Consider the following 10,000-nt stretch of genomic DNA (forward strand, 5'->3'; position numbering starts at 1 on the left):
GGGGATTTCAGTTTATAGTGACATGTGCTCAATGAAATGCTCTGAAAATAACAATACAATGTTTTTAGAAAAATTTTTGACCAGTAGATTTTTCATAAAATTAAAAATTTGGGAAATTTGTGACACACCTTCAGAGTGCTCGGAAAAAAAATAGATCGTTGTTTATAAACAAAAAAAAATAAATTTGAAATCGGCCTCTCTCTGCCCTTATTTGTTTAAAAGTGGACAGGAAACTAAATTTCCCATTAATTGCAACTTCGGTAATCGAAAACATTTTGCTTATTCCAAGGTGTTGCTTTTTATCCAGATTTGGACTTACCCCCAAATTGGGAAAGATTTACTTTTTTAAGGTCACGAGTGGACGGGCCTGGACCCTTTAAAAACCCTTTCCCTGAATATGCCAGAAACTTCTATGTTCGGCGTGAGGTTGTGAAGTCTGCATCATGCAAAACATGATCGGGATTAAATGGGTTTTTTTTCAATGGATACGCTTTTATGCTCGTCGGAAAAATATTTCATAAGTTACTAAGTTGCCATGCGTCATTACGAGGGAAGTACGTTACGACTGTTAAAGGTATTGTAATACACTCACAAAAAAAACAAACAATCACACTCACGCCCCCCCCCCCCCCCCAAACACACCACATACACACACCACACACCCCACACACACACACACACACACACAAACATGAACATCAATCAAAGCTGTCCTGAACGTGATGTTATTTTGATCATGATTGACAGTACGTAATCAAACCCGAGTCCACCCCCTGATTTTTAAAATATGTACAACAATTTTTTTAGTTACATTGAATAATCGACAAACCCACTGTCTGTACAGTCGGTCTGTGTTGCAATTCAATGAGATTTAGTATTATTGTCAAAACTTCAAGGTATGGTGATTTACCCTGAATTGTTCATCAGGTATGTCGCATCCCCTTAATCCCTGCAGTGATTAAAAAGGACTGAAGTTCTTGACACCCATCATTGATGACGTGCCCAAATTTTGGCGGCAAACTTTAACTCACAACCCAAAAACCCGACTATATCCGTAGATTATCTGGGTTACTTTTACCCCATGCTATTTTTTTACATTTTTCAAAAGCAAATGTTTTTAGTTTTTAGTTGAAAAAGGGAATAGACTATGAAAAATCCCTCTTTTTAATATAGTGGGGAAATTTTAGGCTAGAACCGTGCAAATTGGGGTTGAAAGCATGTTTTTTGCATACGGTAGCTAAGCAAGACCATAGAAAAAACATCTGATAAAAAACCACTCTGGCAATTAATCAAAACGTATGGGTTTTAAAGGCCTTAGAATTTCCTATTACAGCTATTTTAAACAAGAGAAATAATTGCGTAAAATTATTTTTTCTTCATTTTCATTGTATTAGAAAAAAATTAGGCTAAAACCGTGACTTATGGGTTGAAATCCGGGAAAATTGGCATATGGGTAGCTAAGACCCCTTAAATAACACCTGATATAGGAACCCCTCTGCAATTTATCATAACAGTGGGGTTTTTAGCACTTTTATTTTTCCCCATATAGCATTACTTTTCCGAGGAAATTAAAACCCCGATAATAAAAAAAACTTTAAATAAACTGGTAACATTTCGGTAGCTAACTGATTTGGGATTTTGTGTTTTAATAGTAGATAAAATGAGGGAGAGGGTGGAGGGGAGTGAGTGGGAGAGATGGAGAGAGAGAGGGAGAGAGGGAAAAAGAGAGAGAGAGAGAACAAAAAGGGGAGAGAGAGAGAGAACAAGAGGAGAGAGAACAAAAGAGATAGGAGAACAAGAGAGAGAGAGAACAAGAGAGAGAGAGAACAAGAGAGAGAGAGAGAGAGAGAGAGAGAGAGGAGAGAGAGGGGAGAGAGAGAGAGAGAGAGAGAGAGAAGGGGAGAGAGAGAATTTTATCATTACGTACTGGGCTTAAAAACCCCCCCCCCCCTCCCCCCCCCTCATTACATAAGTCCCGGGGGGCAAACCGGACCTTAAAAAACTTGCATCGGGTACCGATACATTCTCTCTTACATGAACACTTGATGGGCACTTTTGACAATTCTGGAAATTTAAAACTCCACATTGGGTTTATGTCGATTGTCACATTTGTTGCAGGGTTCTCTTCTATAAAAAATTAATGTTAGCAAAAAACTGACTTCTTTCAAGAACTGTGACATCCCCCATTATACCGCATTGGGCATTTTTTTAAGCTTGTTAAATATCGTGCATGACAAAAATTTTTTTTGGTAGTGTTTTCCTCCTGGGCGACTAAATTTTCCTCGGTAATAAATGAAAAAAATTTTCAGAATCTTTTATGGATAACGCTATTTCACGAATATTTTTTTCCCCTGTCTGTTGGGTTTTACAGAATGAAGTTACTTTCCCCATTCCCTGTTTTTAAAAAAAAAAGCACGTTTGTTTTTTACAACCCAATCTCTAATTTTGAACGTTGTCTCATTATTCTCGTGGGTGGCGAAATAAATTTTCGGTAAATCTCCAAGTAAAAAGACGAAGTTTGAATTTCTTTTTGGGGCATTTCTTTTAGATTTTTTTAAATTTTAAATTTGGGCCTTTAATATTGTTGGCTTTAAAATTTTTTACCCCGACAATACTTATCCCACTTAGCATAATTTTGTTTTAAGCTTTCAATAATCTCATTTCATCTGATGATTTTGAAAAAATTGATGCACCCAAACCCTTGCCTTCATCAATCCCAAAAGAATTGGATTGTGTTAAATATTCAAAAAGGGTTTCATACCTTGGCCCTTTGTCTTTACCTCCTCGACTTAGGGGAAATTCAAAACGATCTGTGTTATCTTGTTGGCATATCAAACACTTGTCCCGTCTCTGGGGCCGGGTTTCTTTTTGCCATTGTATGTGTATCTGAAATCTGCAAACGCATTCCTTTATTAGGCATATGCAAAAATTCTTTCATATATTTTTTACATATATATATATATATAAAAATATTATATATTATATATATAATTTATATATATATATATATCTTTCTTTTCTTCTCTCTCTCTCCCCTCTTCTCTCTCTCTCTTTCTTTCTTTCTTTTTTTTCGTTCTTTTTTTTTAAAAAACCCATCATCAGAAGGCAAAATGTGTGCAGTGCCTTCCCTTTTTGGACCCCAAAAGTAAAAATTTGAACTTTCTCCCATTGTCCCCATCCCGGTAAAAAACGTAAAGTAAAGAAAAATTTTCGCATTATAGTGGTTGATGTTGACGGGGATGATGATGATGATGATGATGATGTTGATGAGGATGATGATGATGATGATGATGATGATGATAGCGTTCTTATAAAATTTTAAAAGGGGTATCCCGACTTTTAAATGTTAAAAAGTTTGACCGAAAAAAGGTTTTAAATCCGAAAAATGATTATAGCAGTTATTTTTGGAAAGAAAAAAAAAACAGGAGGGGGGAGAAGGAGCACTGTCTTTTGTCAACACCGGTTATCGGCATTTATTGAGCTGTGTTTCTACTAGATTTTTTGTCTCCCCATATGCTCCTCTGCCCGTCTGCCCGTCCTTTTTTGGAGCAATTGTTTTATACTTTTTTAAATCAGATGCAGACAAATCTCTTTATTATAGAATATTGCTCGCTAGCGTCCTTTAAAAGATGTTAAAATTGAAAAATTTTTTAAGTTTAAAAATAATTTGTATGGTTCGTGAATCGAAAGTAAAGGGAAAGGAAAAACCCGCTTCGACGTTTAAAAATAGTCACCAAGGGAACCCAAAGGATGACGTAAAACAACCTTGACTCGGTTTGCCTCGAATTTTTACAAAAAAAAATGAAAGAAATTTTTGTCGTCTTTCAATTTTTTCTAATCTTAAAAACCTTGTTATCTCAACCCAATACTGATCTCTCAGAGTGGTTCAAAATCATAAATTATAGGATTTTGAAAATTTTTTCAAACATATGTAATTTTCATGCCTTCAACCCTGTTTGCACAATTCAATGGTTTTTTGGACCTAATTTCCCCTACTAATACACGTTTTTCCAAAATTTTTGGGAAAAAACCAAAAACTTGGATTTTGTGAGTTAAAACACCCTTTCATAACTGTAGAATGGTGATAAATGAAGTGGGAAAAAATGACAAAATTAGAACGCCGTTAATGACAGGGGAAAAGATTTCAAGCTTTTTCCCTTTTAGGTATGGGCTGCTACCCCTTGTGATACCAAATTTATTTAAATTCACTTATAATGAGACATTTTGTTGAAATCCATCGATTTCAAATTAAGAAACGATTTCCTCATTTGACGCACATCCATTTTACTTAGGGTGACTTTCCCAAAGCTCTCGGATATGTCAATTCTGATCGCATTCTGGCCCGGGTGGTCGAGTCAGTATGGTAAAAGTAAACAAAAAAACAACGCAACACCCAAATTTTTATGGCAATTAATAATAAAATGACCAGCACTCCCTCCCTTTCCCCCCTTTTGAAAGGGCCCTTTTCATTACTTGATCTATGAGAGGAGGGTTACCTGGCTCAATGATGGAAATTGTATGAGTCATTTAAATGATAGGGTATAAGGCCACCGAACCTGTACTGTATGGAAAGGAAATTTCGTTCTGCATGACCTGCTGGGGGGGGGGGGGGGGGGGAGGGGGGGGGGGAAAAGAAAAAACATGTATCTTTGATGTAACGTTGAAAGGTGATGTGTGTACTCAAAATCATTTTATTATGTGCTTATTCTCTGAAAATAGACAAGCAGCGTTCTAGATCAAATTATTGTGAAAAAATGTTATAGAGCATAGACAAACTCGTCCATCTGTGTGTCAATAATCGGTTAGTGTAGACGTCAATTGCTCGATGCAATCATTCGATTTGAGATTACACGTGTTGGCTTCTTTGTGATTCATTCTTTGTTGTTTTTTGACGGTCAGCAATTACAATTTAGACATCTATATTTATTTAGAACTTGTGTCGAACCCTTCAAGATTATTGTCTAAGACTGCTTTATTAAACACTCAGATTCTACACCTCCCAATAATGGTAAACGCGTCAGGGCGATAAAGTTCACTAAATTTGATTCCTAAAAAAGATGTATCATTTGGTATTTCTTGAAAAATGTTTAAATTCAGAGATAGCGAAATCGAATAGATAGAGGAATAATAAAGAATACAGATTCCTTAAATATGCGTTTTGAAATCGAACTTTTGTTCCTAGGCGCATCTCAAGCTCGACATGCAGCGATTGGGAACGCATGTCCGGAATTCCAAAAAGCAAAGAATGCATGAATCTTATTATACTCTGCCCCTTAATATTTGGAAAATCCTATCATATCTTAGTAAAGGGTAATCGTTGTTAAATTAGTTGTCCACTTTGAATATAAAAAATGTATTAACTATTGCAGATTATTTGCACTTAATCTGGTGTGTGGTTAAATTAATGTACTGGATCCTGGCTGAGCCGTCCACGTGCAACCTCACTTACTCTTACGTCCGGGCCATTATCACATAAATCACTACTGCCAAAGTCAACAACGATAATAAAAGTTCACACGATATCGAATACTGATTATACTATTACATCGTCCACACGAAAACAACAACGGAGTCCTCACGTCTCTATCAATTCTGCGGTATTCTTCCTTGACGTCACATTCCATCACTGCCTTCCGTTCGTCCTTTCGCATCATTCCAGATTCACTACGACCTCCTTCCGTTCATTTACTAAAACAGCACAAAAATAATCCCCCCCCCTAGATTTCATAATCAACATAAAAATATTTACATATGTACATCTACTCCCTCGCCTAGGTGAGGCCCTCTTCATACTAGTACTAGGATATCTTCTTGGACAGCTGCCGGTTTGGGACTTCCTCCTCCGTTTCATATCGTCAGCCAACCCTAGTTTTATATCCAATTATGCCGGGAGCTTCTAACAACATCCATAAACTGTTTGCCAGAGTTAACATCGATGACAGTCCCTTATGTCACTTTGTCGTACACTTTGCTTTAACAGGTTTGACCAGACTTATCGCCACTCTGACTTCACTCCTGGGCTCCCCCATTTCAGGTTCACATCGTACTCTTCATGCTCTAATTATATGAGATATGAGGTATGTGCACACTCTCTTCTTTTCTGTCGTCTCGTGGAGCCATGTTGTACCAGTATTACTGTTTCCACTGGATCCCCTGTTCCATCCTCTCTGCCATGACTTTAATCCTCCGATGTGACGCTCTACAATTCCATTTCCATTTGGACGATAGTCTACTCGATTGAAAGGTACCACACCACCCATTTCTTCAAACACTCGGTCAAACTCTTATGATTTAAGGCAAGGGCAGTCGGCCAAAAGTGCTGCCCTTATTGGGCCTCTTTCATAGAAAATATTCTCTATGGATATGTGAGAATTAACAGTGGCCATTCTCCTTCTTTTCTCTCCAAATAGAAAAACCTGCCCGGTCACGCATATAAACAAAGGTCAGGTTAGCCTATTTCCAGTATTGGGTCACATCGACATGCTGCTCGCTTCCAGTTTGTCGCCAACCGCACTCAGTTTTCCTGTACGGAGTGTGTCGGTGCAGGGTCGATGCTCTGACACTCTTCACATTGCCTCACGGCTTTCTTTACTTGCAATCTTATTGTCTTTATTATCAACTTTCTTATCTAGTGCCTAGATTACCATGTCCGTTCCACACTCTCGATGTGGCGACGTTCATGCATGCCACACAGTTCTCAACGCTCAGGCAATAGATCGTAATCGAAGGGCTTAGGGATCATCACTTCTTCCAAAACACGCGTTGAGTTCACCGTCTTGATCATAGTTGCTTGATATGCTGTACGTCGATCGCAGCTGAAAATCATCTACCAAACTCTTCAGGACTCCAAGTCTCCTGTTTATGAGCACTTCTGCATGCAACTATTTGTCTTGAATCTTCTCTGACTGCTTAAACTCGTTTTAACCCGCCATTCTATGTTTTGAATCTGTATTGACGTGATTTTCTTCAGTCCCCAATTTCACCAAGTTTATTACATTTTAGCACGGGCTCGAATTCTGCCACCATTGATGTGATTATAGTCTTCCCTTTTTCTCATCCAAGTGCCATCTCTGCTCTGTGTCTTCCACCTCTAGGAACAACTCTAGCGATAGGTCGCTTGCGTACGCATAAACTTCCTTTATCTGAACTTTGGCTCTGTCAATGTCACTTACTCGATCCTTCTCTTTCAACTTCACGACAAAATTGTGGAATCTTGTTCATTGTCATCATTACTCGTCATCTACTCTCGATCGTTCCAACTTGTACCTTGGAGTGCTGTTTGATATCGCTGCATGCCATCTCAACAGTCTATCGGCCACGGGGTGTACCCCAACAAGCTTACCACAAACAGAGTATAACTCTTTCTTTGTACCTTTACTCGCTACAGGAATGCTATTTGCTCTGTAGTACACCAATGTGATTCATGTAGTGCTGTTAAAGCTTTAATTCCTCGAGACAGCGCCACCTCTGAGGCCTCTGCAAGCTTTGGCTGTCAGTCCATTACTTTTAGTGTTTCACTATCAAACCTGAATGTTATTTTATCCTGTTCAACCATAGTCAATATACGAAGCTGGTTGCGTTGTCAACCTCTTTATTCTTTGTTAAACAGTTTTCAAAAATTTAGACATAATCCTGGTGCCGGCTCAAACGAAACGAATTCTAGTTAAATAGAAACAGCTCACCTTTATATTGACTAATTGTTGCTTCACGAGTCTTTTGAAACTCTTGTCTGTTGATCATGCGATTTTAAATCCAAAATTCAGGCTTCTCCTTCAGCCTGCCGCCATCCTTCATTTTTCTCTCCTTACAGATAATCAGTAGCTACCATCTCTATGTATGCAGCTACATGCTTATAACAGAGAACTGGTCGAACTCATGTTTGTTGGCTGTTCTACGGCCATCAATTGGCAACAAATCCTCAACTCGTTTTCCATGGGATCTAATAATCTCCTTCTTTAATCCATCTTTCAAATTCAGTCTCATAACTTCTGTGTTCATCATCCATTTGTTGATCATAATGATACAATCATTTCTTTCAAATTTAAGTTCTCATAATTAATTCCAAAAATATCCGCCACTGCCCAAACTTTTTCATCGAGTAAGCCTACAAAATATGTATCTTCAATATCTGTTTTGCGTCTTTCAAATCGGTCACTGATATGTGTCCTGGCTTGCCAAATTGAAGATAAAGATAAAGGGCGTAAATTTGAATCGTGAATAAGGGAACACACAAAACAGAACGGACGTTTCGCCTGTTACCTTTTTCAAGTAAACACAGAATATATTATATATAATATATCATATTTTAATATATATATATATATGTGGTGTGTGTGTGTGTGTGTGTATGTATGCTATATATATAGAGAGAGAGGAGTTTAGATAGATAGATATATAGATCGAGATTTGTGCGGCTAATGTGGGATTGTGGTATGACACTCTTTCAGATCGGAAGTCCGAGTCGAGCCTCGCTCGGCGCATAGTGAGTGTTCCCTGGAAAAGGCTCTTTACTCACATTCTCTCACCGTACTCAGGTGTAAAATGAGGTACTGGACTGTTAAACAGCGTTGCTCTCTGTCGGACAAAACTATTATATCGCCGAACACGCGTCATGTCTCGTTCTACATGTTACATGTTGCTGTTGGTCAGGGACCCTTGTTGAAAGCAATTTAGCACATTAAGTGGATATTGCGCTATATACTCGTAAAGCTCGTTTGTGTGTGTGTGTGTGTGCTGTACTCGTTTTTTTTAGTTTGAGAGAGAGAGAGGAGAGAGAGAGACGACGAGTGAGAAGAGAGAGAGAGAGTGAGAGAGAGCTAAGAGAGATGACAGTGGAGAACAGAGTGTAAGGATGTGTTCAAATTTTAAATTGGAAATCAAGGAGAGCGATAAATTAAATTAAATAAAAAAAGATAATAAGGACAAAATAAATAAATAATAATAATGATGAATAAATAAATAATATAAAAAATAAAAATACATTTTAAAAACACAGTAAATAACAAACGAACTAGAAAGTATTCTAAAATAAATTTAACAAAGATAACTTAGCTTAAATATTCTTAAAAGAATAATTGGAACTTAACTGTATAACTTTTCATTTCGACAACTCTAGTTTTTGTGCCCGTTTTTGAAAACCATACAAACCACAAACTACATAACAGCCCCCCCCCCCCCAAAAAATACAAAGTAGCAAAAACATAATGCGCATATATGTATTTATATATATATATATATTTCTATATATATTATATATATATATATATATATATATATATATGTATAGCGCAATATCCACAAATGTGCTCAAAGCGCATTACAACAGGATCCCTGACCAACAGCAACACGTACCATGTAAGGAACGGACATGACGCATGTTAGAAGAAACTTTTCGACAGTAGGACAACGCTGTTGACGGCCATGCATTCATTTTACACTCTGAGTGCGTGTGATGAGGAATGTGAGTAAAGAGTCTTTTCCAAGAACTCAACTATGCGCCCAGGCGAGGCTGAATCCAGGACCACAAACGACAAGATAGGCCTGATGATGAATCAGTACATGGAATCACAGGTACTCGAATGCAAGCAGCGGATCGCAGGTGTCGACAACTTGTTCCAGGATCAACTGGATTCATGGAATCATGGATACCGCCATCTCATTTTGTAGATAGACCAAGATCTAAAATGTTTGTATTTGAACGCGATAATAATCTAAAAAAAGTTCTAACATATTCGAAATATTGAGTAAAAAACACCATAAACGAGTCTTGCTATAATACTCATTTAATGTCCTAGAAATCAAATATCACCTATATGACACAAGACGCAAACCAGGACTTTCACAAAATGTGGCCAATATTGCTGGGTTGCCAGATTATTTCAGTAAAAAATGACAAACACTTCATAGATTAATGCCAAATGTTATGAATAAATGAAACCTTTCAAGGCATCACGTTTTCTGAATAAATGCGCATAGATAATATAACTTTAATCTTCTTATT

General features: G+C 37.5%; 1 protein-coding gene across 4 annotated transcripts in view; it reads left to right on the top strand.

Moving 5' to 3' along the window:
* The window catches only part of LOC144980955 (protein Wnt-11-like), a 182,019-nt gene that overhangs the window by 542 nt on the left and 171,477 nt on the right, over positions 1 to 10,000 (top strand). The window lies entirely within an intron of this gene.

The sequence above is a fragment of the Berghia stephanieae genome, chromosome 10 (genome assembly GCF_034508935.2).
Source record: "Berghia stephanieae isolate SIO BIC M18660-M18661 chromosome 10, UCSD_Bste_1.3, whole genome shotgun sequence".
Classification (NCBI taxonomy): domain Eukaryota; kingdom Metazoa; phylum Mollusca; class Gastropoda; order Nudibranchia; family Aeolidiidae; genus Berghia; species Berghia stephanieae.